The sequence below is a fragment of the Maylandia zebra genome, linkage group LG17 (assembly GCF_041146795.1).
Source record: "Maylandia zebra isolate NMK-2024a linkage group LG17, Mzebra_GT3a, whole genome shotgun sequence".
NCBI classification, from domain to species: domain Eukaryota; kingdom Metazoa; phylum Chordata; class Actinopteri; order Cichliformes; family Cichlidae; genus Maylandia; species Maylandia zebra.
In genome coordinates, this window is record NC_135183.1 from 8,052,209 (window position 1) to 8,064,886 (window position 12,678).

Consider the following 12,678-nt stretch of genomic DNA (forward strand, 5'->3'; position numbering starts at 1 on the left):
AGGTGTAGAGGTATGAACAATTAGCTACTTCACTTCAAAAACCATTTTCTTTTTTTCTCTTCACATAGGAAAACTGTATGAAGACGACACAAGAAGAATCAGCTCTGACAGACGGACAGACGGGGAGCTTAACAAAAACTGAGAAACAGCTCAACAGAACGACAAACACAAACATGTTCAGCAGAGTGTGGTACCCGAAAAGCCTTGTGGAGGCCCAGTGGGTGGAGTTATAAGGAAGCAGAGATGAAGCTGACCAACCACAGGCCATCACCCGGGGATATAAGCTCCACCCACCACTAATATCCAGGGAGACTGATAGACAGACCAACACCTCTTGCAGCGGCACCTGAAACATCATTGGCCCATAGAACAGGTAGGAATTGCATTTGTCAGTGCAGCAGCTTTTCATCTTTGTCCTTGATTGGGTCGGACTGGTCGGAGAGGAGGAGCACACAGGTTGCTTGGGCAACTCTAAAAGAGAAGCAGCCGGTGGATGGCATTTGTTTTGTCACATGAGCCATTGTATTGTCATCAGAACTTTTAAACAAAGACCATGATGTACAGCAACTTCCAGCCAAGTCAAGTTGGAGGCATATCATTATTAAGGTCTATAATCAAGAATGCCTTTATGAATACACATTCAGAGGGTTTACAGGAAAGTGCAAACCACTGGTTACACTCAAGAACATGTAGGCCAGACTACACTTTGCCAGAAAACATCTAAAGCAAGGCTGCCCAGCTTTTCAAAAATTTATAGACTAATGAAAGAAAGATAAAGTTTGTACCAGAAAGATGGGAAGATAAAAATACAGAAAAAGGAAGAAACATGATCTGAAGCATACCACATCATCTGTCAAATTTCATGGAGGCAATGTTATGACACAGGCATGTATGCCTGCCAGTGGAAACAGGCCACTAGATTTTAATTGATGATGGTGATAGAAGTAGTAGGATGAACATTAAAGTGCACAGGGCTGTACCCTTTGCTCATATTCAGCCATATGCTTCAAAACTTAATACACTTGCACTTCATAGTCCAACACAAGTTTCTCGGATGAAAAGAAATGAGATAAAACACCTTCCGGTTACTGAAGATAAAACTAAATGCAGAAAGACCTACAAAGAAGCAGCAACTGAAGGTAGCTGCAGTGAAGGCCTAGCAGAGTATCTAAAGGGAGTAGAGTTGGATGTCTCGAGACCGGTCTCAAGACCACTTTTACGTGGTCTTGGTCTTGTCTTGGTCTCGGATCCCTCGGTCTTGTTTAGGTCTTGCTGTCTCAGATCGATATAGTCATCAGGAGATTTGGAGTCAACAGTATCCATGACACACAACGTAACGTTCGATAATGTGTCATGCGCAAAAGCATCAGCTCTAAGAGCTGTGCTTAGAGAGTGCTTTGTAGTGAATCAGAAGAGTCAACTCCTCACTTCATTTCCTTTCGCTGCTCAGCTCTCACACAGTGGCTCATCTATGCTCCAATCCCTCCATATTGTGGCCAATCACATGCGAGGATATAGGATAATATCATTATGTGAAAAACAGAGAGGGTGAGGCTGCAGTTTAAAGACTTTTTTGTCTTGGTCTTGGTCTTGGTCTTGACTCGGTCTGTCTTGGTCTCGTCTTGGTCTCGGTCTTGTCTTGGTCTCGGTCTTGTCTTGGTCTCGATACCCTCTGGTCTTGGTATTGTCTTAGTCTTGGTTTAGGCGGTCTTGACTACAAGTCTAAAAGGGAGGAAACAGCATTTGGTGATGTCCATGGCTTCTAGACTTCTTGTTACAAAAATAATTCCTTTTTTTAAAATGATGTCCAATAACTTCCTCTAAATTTAAAAATGGGGCACTTGGGTAAAAATAGTTGTAATCCCTGAGCAGTTAAAGCAAAACTGCAAAAACTGTATTAATTTAAGGAACAATGAAACACAATAAAACTAATGAGTGTACTTAAAGTTGTAAAGTATACTTTTTTTGCTGTTGTTGTTAACAAACAACACAATAGGTGACATATATGTTTTGCACGTAACCCTTATTGGGTTTACACTAAAACGTAAAGAATTTATAATTCTCCAAATGTAGACCTTCATTTCAATGACACGACAGCTGCCATTTTAATAATATCAAACAAAATATCTGGATTATGTTACACATCTGATGAACAGACCTTTCAGTCATCAGTTCTCTGAACGAGTGATTCATTCACACTTCTTCTCCTCGAGTCCTTCTGATATTCATTGGATTGGAGCAAATTGCTTAGATAGCTAAATAAGCCTCAGTTAAACAATCGGAATTGGTGCAGCTTAATGGATTCCTGGCTTCCAACAACATATTAAAAACAGAGTAAACCATTAAAATGTGACCTTTGTGTCATGATACCACCCTTGGTTCTGTGTGTGTGTGTGTATTTCTCAGTGGGTGTTTGTGTGGGTGTACAAGGGCCAACCTAAAGTTGAAGTTTCATTGTGTTTTTCTCCCTGTGACTTTCCTTTCTCTTCTTCTTCTTCTCGTCTCTGTCACTCCCTCGCTCTGTATTTTCTGTCCATCTGGTGTTGCCATGGGAACCCTGCCTACTAATCCCTGTTCACTGAATCAAGAAATGGAGGGTGTAGTTTTACTGGGGTGGTCCTATCAGAATCACTAGATGGCATCTCAGACCCATCTATCAATCCTGATCTAGGTGCTCATTGCGGTTTTGGAGATGTCAGCCACATGTTTAATCTGCACACAAAGAGAAATGTAAAAAGGTCAGTTTGGAGTTTCTGGAACTTTTACAATTTGTTGATGGACAAAAGCCAAATACAAGAATGTGTGCTTAAGTCAGATTAATGTTTCACCAGCTATATCAGGCTTACCAAAGTTTCAGCAGATTAATGCATTGACTGAGTGGCATCAGGCTTCGCATCTCACTCTTCAAATGACACAGATTGATTTTACTTCTCAAAATGGCAACATAGCCCTTTACAAAATAAATAAATAGATAAATTGACTGCAATGGGGGAGTGGACAGGGCAGTGAGTGTCAGGCAAGTGTTAAAAATGCTAAATGTAAAAGAAAAATTAACACAAAACCAAAGGGGGGCAGTTATTTGTGCACGGTTTTCCACAATATTTCAATCAGGTTGAGGTCCGGGCTTTAACTGGACCGTTGTATCACCTAAATTCTTTTGTTTTTTCAGCCATTCTGTTTTAGATATGCTGCTGTGCTTGGGATCATTGTCCTGTTTCATGATCCAAGTTTGGCCAAGCTTTAGCTGGCCTCATATTTGACTCGAGAGTACTTTGGTGTAAAGATGAGTTCATGTTCAACTCAGTGAGTGCAAGGTGCCCGGAACTTGTGGCTGCAAAATTAGCCTAAATCATCACCACCGTGACAATTGGTATTAAGTGTTTGTGCTGATATGCAGTGTTTGCTTTTCATCGCCAAACTTTGTTTCTGTCTTTCCGAAATGCCTTGTTCCAGAAGTATTTGTGGTTTGCTCTGATGCAACTTTGCAAAAGAAGAGGCTTTCTCCTGGCAATGCTTCCAAACAAGCCATACCTGTTCAGTGCTTTTATAATGGTACCATAATGACTGTTAACTTTTAACATGCTGACTGAGCCCTGTAAAGTCCCTGTAAAGATGCAGTTTGGGGGGGGGGTTTCAGGTTCTCTGAGCATTTCATGGTTAGGTGTGAATTTCTGGGAATATCAGTAACCAACAATTGCATTAATTGCTTATGTCTTTCCTCCTTGGAAATGGGTTAAACACACACTCAATGCTCCAGACAAGCAAACTGCCATAACTTATTTTTAATAAGGTGCTCACACTTGCTGCTGATCAATAATCAAGTCCTTTTGATTATCATCACCTTCCCATGGAAGAAGAGTAAGGCAGTAAGGCTGTACTTACTTTTCATACACACTAGTGCAATATCTTGGGTTTGCTTTTATTCAATACATAATGGCATAGTGTAATATGGCAGGATTGGTAGTTCAGCCAAGGTTTCATTTACCTAATTTTAAGACCCGCTAAGGACCAGATTAGATTATGTCCTGTTATATAAAGCCTTAAAATTTAAAGAATGCACACTTTCCTTTAACAGTGACTATATGTGTTGTATTTAGAGCTACATGGCAGTCATTACAAATGCCATCTAAGCTCTGAGATATGAATGTGCATACATGTTAAATCCACATATGACTTGATGGCAATGCCCATGAAGGCAGTCTCTTGACTGTCTGAAGCCATTTTTTCATGCAAACTCGAATATATTTCTTGGTTTGAACTAGGGCTGGGCCATATTATACCGTTCACGGTAATACCGGTATAATGTTAGGCAACGATAGGAAAATGAAATATCGCGATAGAATGGGAGTAAAACGCGCATGCGCAGTGCCTTTGTTTTCATACGCACATGGCCGATTGTTGAGTGAAACAGATGAACCAGAATTGGTTTGTAAAAATGGTGCAACTTCAGTGATGTGGAACTGGTTTGGTGTTTGTCCGTCAGATACACAACAAAGCACATTTTTTTGCAGAACATGCAAGCGGCCGTTGTTATGTTCCGACATAAATGAAGACAGGAAACTAAACAGCAGTGACGTTTGTAGGGTTACTGAAGTTGGGCTAGCTGGTATATAATGATGTGCTACGTGATCGCTAGCGACACAGCTATGTTAGCATAACATAAACAGTGAAGCTGGAGGACGAACACTAACACTTTTCCACTTGTAAAAGTTAACGTGAAGGTTCTTCATGGTTAGAGACAAATGCAATCGCATGGCAGGATACTGTAAACGGACCAAACTTCAGTCAGGAGAACAACTGAGATAATCCATCCACAATACGAGGTTAGTCATTAATATACTGCAACAACATGGGAATAGAGCAGCTGCCAGAGAATTCAACATTAATGAATCAATGGTACAGAAGTGGAGGAAGCAAGAAGAATGAGTTTAATAAAGTTTGATTTATCTGACTGCTTTGTTTCGCTTAATGTGCCTTATAATCCCGTGCACCTTATGGTGCGAAAAATACGTACTGCACACTGCAGTTTAATGTTGCAAAGCACCTCTTTTTAACTTCAGTGGATATTATACATGGTTATGCTCAGGATATGTCAGCCCATTTCTACTGGAAATGCCTTTTGGTTAAACTTTCAGCAAGGAATTTGCATTTGCACTGTTACATTTTTATAAAGCTTTAATGTACATAAAAACCAGCTTCTTGTTTAAGTGAAAATAAATGGAAGGTTGTCTTTTTGCGCTAGTAATGTTGTGGAGTTGTATTTTGTCTCGCATCAATTATATCGTCGGTTATATCGTTATCGCAAATTTTCAAATATATATCGTGATAAATATTTTTGGCCATATCGCCCTGCTCTAGTTTGAACTTTATTAGTTATTCCCTGCTACCTTGATAGTCTTGGAGTCACTGAGGTGGTGTAGTAACCACATCTCATTAGATCTCTATCTCCTCCCGGCTGGAGGTTTCTTCCTGTTAAAAGAGAGTTTTTCCTTCCCAGTGTTGCCAGGTGCTTCCTCAAAGGCCGTCATTGCCCTAAATTCAATAAGCTTAATTGAGAGAAGTAGTTGCTAAAGAAAACCTTCTCTTTTTAGCTTATTTCACTCTCAAAAGGATTTTCCAACATAATGTGATTCTCAAGAAATGTTTGAGTCATCACTCAAATAACATTCAAAGAACAAGAAGCGAAATCCTGCAGAGAGGAGTGCGATTAAAGGTGTGTAAATAACCTTTATATCAACTGTGCTTTAACCAGCCTGCTACATCTGCAGGCTATGATATAATTAACTGCATCAGTGGCTGTTTTTTGGGGGTGGGTTCAAAAGTGTACACAAACACACTCCTGTGTTATCCCTTGAGAACTACGTTTTTTCTTGCTGAGTCCTCAACAGACTCAGTGGGGGACTCACTGACATGAGGGAGCTGTAATTAATACAGAGAGAAGGGTGTACTTCGTGTACCATGATACACATGCAAAAATGTTAATAATTTAGATTAGACTGTTTCGAGGCTTAATATGAAGGTGTGTGTATGCAAAATGATCTTAGCAGGACTCCTGTTTGTATTTGTTTAATCTGCGATTTAAAATGGCTCCCTTTATTTGCAACACATGCCATAATTTGGATGGTAGCGCAACAGAGAACAGTTGGGCAAGTCCACAGTTATTGAAGCAGTTGCAAATGAATCCCGTGAGACTGAATCTTCAGGCTGAGCTGAACTGAACTGAGTTAATGGCTTTTGTGAACAACTCCTGCGTGACTCACTCCTGGGGCCACATTACAGGAATATCCGAATGAGAAAATCCTTTCTTGATCTCACTTAAGAAAGCAATTTAGAGTTTCTCCGAGACAGAAAGAGTGTTGCTGAATGCAACGTCAATCAAGCTGTAAAGTAACAATCGGCAAATCGCGCTCAATCTGCTGCAGAGGCACAAAATAATTTGATGTGATAGCGCGATTCATGACTGACTGCTTCGAATATAGCAACAACAAAAAAAATACTGTGCATGGGCCTGTGTGTGCCAACAGATGAGCTGCTCTGAAAAGACAAGTCATGATTTGCTTCATTATTTTAAAGCTCATAAAGATGTGAGTATGAGAGGTTACTCATCATTATGATGGCTATCCTTAATAGATTTTTTGCAGTGTGTGATGTTAAAGGGCTGTTTAATTTAGAATAAATTCATTTAAACATTTTAGGAAGCTCACATTTGAATTGATTGATTTATCGCAGCAGCATAATTTTGCATCAAAGTTCCAAAAGCACCATTTGAATCAGCTGTGTTGGATCAAGGACACATCTAAAACCTGCAAGACACCGGCCCTCGAGGCCTGGACTTACCTACCACTGCTTAGGGTCAGGGGTCTCAAACTCCAGGCCTCGAGGGCCGTTGTCCTGCAGGTTTTAGATGTGTCCTTGATCCAACAAGGCTGATTTGAATGGTTAAATTACCTCCTCAACATGTCTTGAAGTTCTCCAGAAGCCTGGTAATGAACTAATCATTTGATTCAGGTGTGTTGGCCCAGGGTTGATATCTAAAACCTGCAGGACACCGGCCCTCGAGGCCTGGACTTTGACACCCCTGGATTAGAGGGTTGAAGGCAATACTGTATATATAAACTATGACTTCACCTATTGGTTTTGGGCTCTGCATTTTAAGGCTCTATTGGTGGCATATACTATATTGTTTTTCTTTTCTTTTTTTTTGGAGTTAGAAGTGGCCATATTTGGAAAAGAGGATGGAGTTCTAAGTTCTAAGGCTACTAAGATACAAAAATCATCTTGGATAGGCTGAACCTCACACTCCATAAAAAGTACTCCAAAAGGCCTCAGTACTTTGGAGATGTCCCCGTTCAGTGGTTCAAACATGTGGTCATGAGATAGATATCCACTCGTCCAGTATCCCCCCAAAAAAGTACAACTGTTGTATGAAGGGGGAAATTGCCTTAAGAGAGCAATGTGTTTTTCATACTAGGTTTTGTTGCATAGTCTCACATTTAATATGTGATTCTATATGAAAAAAAACCAAACATTTTTTGAGCCACCCTCAAGTGGCTGCTATATGAACTGCAACTTCTGATGCCTGGCTTAATTTTTCTGCACTTGAGGTTGCCACTTGGCAGCGATGCAGGGCCGCAGCAGCGCTGACACATCAGAGGGTGAGATGGGAAAAGTTGCAGCTTAAATAGACTGCCAAATTGGCAGGATGTGTTTGCTGTATCACGTGAAGAGAATGAGGCACGTTGTGTGTGTGTGTGTGTGTGTGTGTGTGTGTGTGTGTGTGTGTGTGTGTGTGTGTGTGTGTGTGTGTGTGTGTGTGACGCAGTGTCGCCGGCCTTTACTAACTTGCATGCGTCACTCCACGTAATATGAGGATACATATTTTCTTTTATTTTTTTATTTATACATATTCTCTTTCCTTAAAGCGACACAGGTTAATTGCACAGCGCAGTGACATGAAACACTGCAGGTGTTCATGTGTGTTAAATGGCAGCACTTACAGCAGCACAACTCATATGGCCGTGATTCGACTGAGGCAAGAACATGCTTAAGGCGTAGCCACTGTTATCACACTATGATTAAGATAATGTGATCATGCACTTAGCCTGAGCATTATCACATTAACATATTGTTGCTGCTGAGTAACATTAGAAAACACTTGCAGGGATGGACTAAAAAGAGAGCTATGCAGGTGAATAAATAATCAGCTGTAGAGATGTCCTGGAGTATAAATTAGAGTGAGAGAGTGAAAAGCAATCACGGCTACCTTCTAAACATGGATCATTTGGGGAATTCCCTCTTTGGCTAAAGTGTGGGGAGTTGGAGCCATTTGGAAAGCTCCCTGCTGGAAGTTTTTCTTTTTTGGTCCACATATATTTGGGAGTTTGGCCAGATTCATTTTTAGAGAGTTTTATGAGCATCAGTGAAGAAAAAACATAGAGTCCTGCCAGTGACTTAAAATGTAGAATATCAACGATAATCACTTAGTTTGCTAAAGTTATTTTAACATCAGTTTGCAAGAAGTCAAAGAAAATAGCCATAAAATAAAGATAGCTAATTTAATGTACATGTCTCCTGACGGTCCAGACTCTTTTTATTAAACGGCATTTCAACAACACAGGGTCGTTTATCCCCACAGGTATTTTTCAAACCACTTTGTCACTTTTTTCTGAGATTTTTTAGATTAAGCTGGACCAGTTGTTCTCAAAGTAGTCCCAGAACTCCTGGAGCTATTGCTAAGGGTTCTGCAAAACATTACAGTATGCCATAAATTAGCAAATTATGATGCATTAACAAAAATTGCACTCAGTGTTGTTAATCATTCGTGGCAAAGGAGCACATACTTTGTGTCTGTTGAGCCAATTCAATTTCTGATATGACCCCAACATTGTTCTTTTAGTAGAAATGATGGTATGCTGCTGCTTTATCAGTGTTAGGATGATTAGGAGTCCTTGGTTATCTTTCTTGTCCGTAATATTTCACCTGTGGTTTAAAAACCACAACTGAGTTATTTATGATGAAATAATTTTGTCATGGGTTTTATCCGGGTTTTTAATGCTTTGTGTCTTGTTCTGTTTTATCTGAACAAGCCCCTAGAAAAGGCAGTGATCACTGTCAGCCTCTCTCGGTTTTTATTACAACTATTCATCAACAGCATGTTTTAAAGCTCATTTTTAAAACCTTACAATGTAACTAAAGCCCACCCCATGCAGCAGCAGTATATTAAATACTAACCTCATATTGTGGATGGATTATCTCAGTTGTTCTCCTGACTGAAGCTTGGTCAGTTTACAGCATCCTGCCATGCGATTGCATTTGTCTCTAACCATCGGGAACCCTCACGTTAACTTTTATCAAGCTGAAAAAAGTTAGCGTTCATCCTCCAGCTTCACTGTGTTTATGTTATGTTAACATAGCTGTGTCGCTATCGATCACGTAGCACATCATTATATACCAGCTAGCCCAACTTCAGTAACCCTACAAAAGTCACTGCTGTTTAGTTTTCTGTCTTCATTTATGTCGGAAGTAATAGCAGAGCTGTACGTTTGAATTTTTCAGAAATCCCTCAGTCTGAACATGCTATATTATGTTTAGGTGGAAACTAGCGAGCTAACACGCTGCTAACTTCTAACTCCGTTAAATTTCATGAATTCTGTTTTCATGGATGCCTGGATGTTAAACTTAAGTGTTACCCCTGGTAGAGCAGCAACGCTGATCATTTTATTAAAGATGAAAGAATTTAGATTTTAACTCTCAGTGATGCTGCTGTGTTCATTTGACTTTGGACCTGAAGAGGAGTTTGGACCTGCAAGCGGCTAATGGACGTCAGACTTAGAGACGGGATAGACAGTTGTATTGATTTAAGTAGGAGTGTGTCTGTTCTACTAGACATGCGTGAGAACAACTTAAAAAAAAAGAGAGGCTCAAAGGAACCTCTTGTGTAGAGACAGTGTAGTGCTTGCGTTAGCTGTTGCATGGTTACATAAGCTTATATAGGTACACAGGGAGTTGTTAAATTATTAAGATTTGTGGTTTAGTAAAGGAATTTTATTAATTTATTTATTAATAAAAGTCAAAAAGTTTTGTCATTATATCTGGCCAATAAATCCGTCCTGTTACCTCATGAAATGGTAGCCTGTGACCCTTTTAAACTAATGTTACTGATATTTATTAGACTGACTTGAAGTCTATCTTGTCATTTAACTCTCGGAAGAAAGCAAATGTGCTCATTTCCTTTCATCTCCAGCTATCCTGTTTTGATCTGGTCAGCACATTGTATTATTGTTGTATTATTATTATCACAGTCTGAAGTCTAGAACTCAATGCATTCATCCATCCGTCTTCATCTGTTTGTTTGCTCCTCAGCTGTCTTCGCTTCCTATCCTCAGGTATCTTTTCCTTCCTCTGTGATGGCAGGAATGGTCGCCATAGAAACAGAGAGCCTATGGTGAAGTGAGAGAAAGACTGAGGAAGAAAAGAAAGACAAGCAATGCGAAAGATACAAAAGGAGGGTGGGCCAACTTTAAGGCCTGCACTTCATCCATTTTTGCCTCGCAGCAGTTCCCTACTCTTTCTTTTTTTTGGAACTTCTCCTGAAGCTTTCATCTGTTACTTCTATCCATCCCCCAGCTTTGTTTCTAATCCTTCATCTGTCCCTCTGAGTCCTGGAGTTAAGAGCCACTTATACCTCTTGGGTCTGACAAACAGTTTATGATACACATAACTAATGTGTGCTTTCCATGCAGCAAGACCACCCCACCTTGATTGTAAACACGGGAGGATAGATTCTCGTTAAAAAAGAAAAAGAAAAACTGTAAAAAGTGCTTGTTAGCTGCAGCATTTACTTCATGCTGTAGTTGCTCTGAGCTGATTTAAAGTGACAAATCAAAGTACAGCACTTGTGTCTCCTGAGTGGAAGGCTGCATCATCATTAAATGGCTTTCGCTCGGCATGTTTCTTAAAATAAATGCTGTCAGTTTAAGGTCATTGTAAACTAAAATAACTACAGCGATGGAGGCTTTAAGAGACTCATACCAGAAAAAAATGTCTAAATGGTGAAATGCTTATGCCCCTGTGTGGAGGAACCTATGTGCTGGCGAGGGAAAAGAGTATGTATTTGTGTGTGTGTGTGTGTGTGTGTGTGTGTGTGTTTCACTGTTTTAATCTCATTCATATATTCATCAGCAGGCAGAATGCTGACGCAAGTGAGAAGGAGAGGAGGCATGGAGAGAGTGAGAGGCAGAAAGTGTGAGATAAAGTGCGAGGAGGAGAAACAAATCCAGAAATTCATCGTCCATCTAGCTATCTATCCAGCGCTAATGTGACTCTGTTTTTTGGTGTACACATTAAACATACAGAAGGGAGAGGAATAGCAGAGGTACCAGCAGAAAGACAAACATAACAAAGGTGAAGTATCCCAGAAACATGTAGACATACGGAAAAGAGCTTCTCTTCTGTTTACAACAAATCCCTTTAACTGAATCTGGTCAGTGCGAGAGACATTTTTTGACAAAAGTCCAATTAACCTAACATTGTTAGCACACACAGACAGATTTGCTTCAGCTTGAAGGCTTACATCTGTGGGCCTCCTTCTCTCTGTTGTATCTAACTCTGTTTGCTCTGTGCTGACAATGTGAAAAAAACACAATGGAAAAAGTGCAAAAAAAATCACAAAACAGATAACAGGAAAACAAGGAAATTAGTGAAGAAACGGTGACTATGAAACAAGAGCAGACTACAATGACAGGATGAGTTCCTGATCTTTGACTGTGATCGTGTCTGTCATTAACCACAGTCCATCAGGACCCTGTCCATTCGCTGGACAGCTGGCTGACTCTGAAAGTCAAACAGGTGTGACATGTTTCTCAGACTAGAAAATGGCAATTACACTAGTGAATGATGACATGCTGGATTGCAGTAAAAATGCCAGAGAGAGGCAAAAGGCAAAATATTATAGTTATGTGATAAATACGCTCATATTTGAGTGACAAAGCCTACGATGACATGAACAAAGTAGATGGTCATGTGAATTAGTAATCCATACATACAGGGAGTGCAGAATTATTAGGCAAATGAGTATTTTGTCCACATCATCCTCTTCATGCATGTTGTCTTACTCCAAGCTGTATAGGCTCGAAAGCCTACTACCAATTAAGCATATTAGGTGATGTGCAACTCTGTAATAAGAAGGGGTGTGGTCTAATGACATCAACACCATATCAGGTGTGCATAATTATTAAGCAACTTCCTTTCCTTTGGCAAAATGGGTCAAAAGAAGGACTTGACAGGCTCAGAAAGGTCAAAAATAGTGAGATATCTTGCAGAGGGATGCAGCAGTCTCAAAATTGCAAAGCTTCTGAAGCGTGATCATCGAACAATCAAGCGTTTCATTCAAAATAGGCAACAGGGTTGCAAGAAGCGTGTGGAAAAACCAAGGCGCAAATTAACTGCCCATGAACTGAGAAAAGTCAAGCTGCAACATCACTGGTTTGGGCTGGTATCATCAAAGATGAGCTTGTGGGGCCTTTTCGGGTTGAGGATGGAGTCAAGCTCAACTCCCAGTCCTACTGCCAGTTTCTGGAAGACACCTTCTTCAAGCAGTGGTACAGGAAGAAGTCTGCATCCTTCAAGAAAAACATGATTTTCATGCAGGACAATGCTCCATCACACGCGTCCAAGTAC

At 40.2% G+C, this 12,678-nt stretch overlaps 1 protein-coding gene across 1 annotated transcript in view; it reads left to right on the plus strand.

Annotated features, from left to right (window-relative positions):
• The window catches only part of lrrc7 (leucine rich repeat containing 7), a 149,093-nt gene that overhangs the window by 27,894 nt on the left and 108,521 nt on the right, over positions 1-12,678 (plus strand). Inside the window, exon 2 of the mRNA XM_076875655.1 lies at positions 69-373. The gene's annotated coding sequence lies outside the window, so the exon portion shown is untranslated. The remainder of the gene's footprint in view (positions 1-68; positions 374-12,678) is intronic.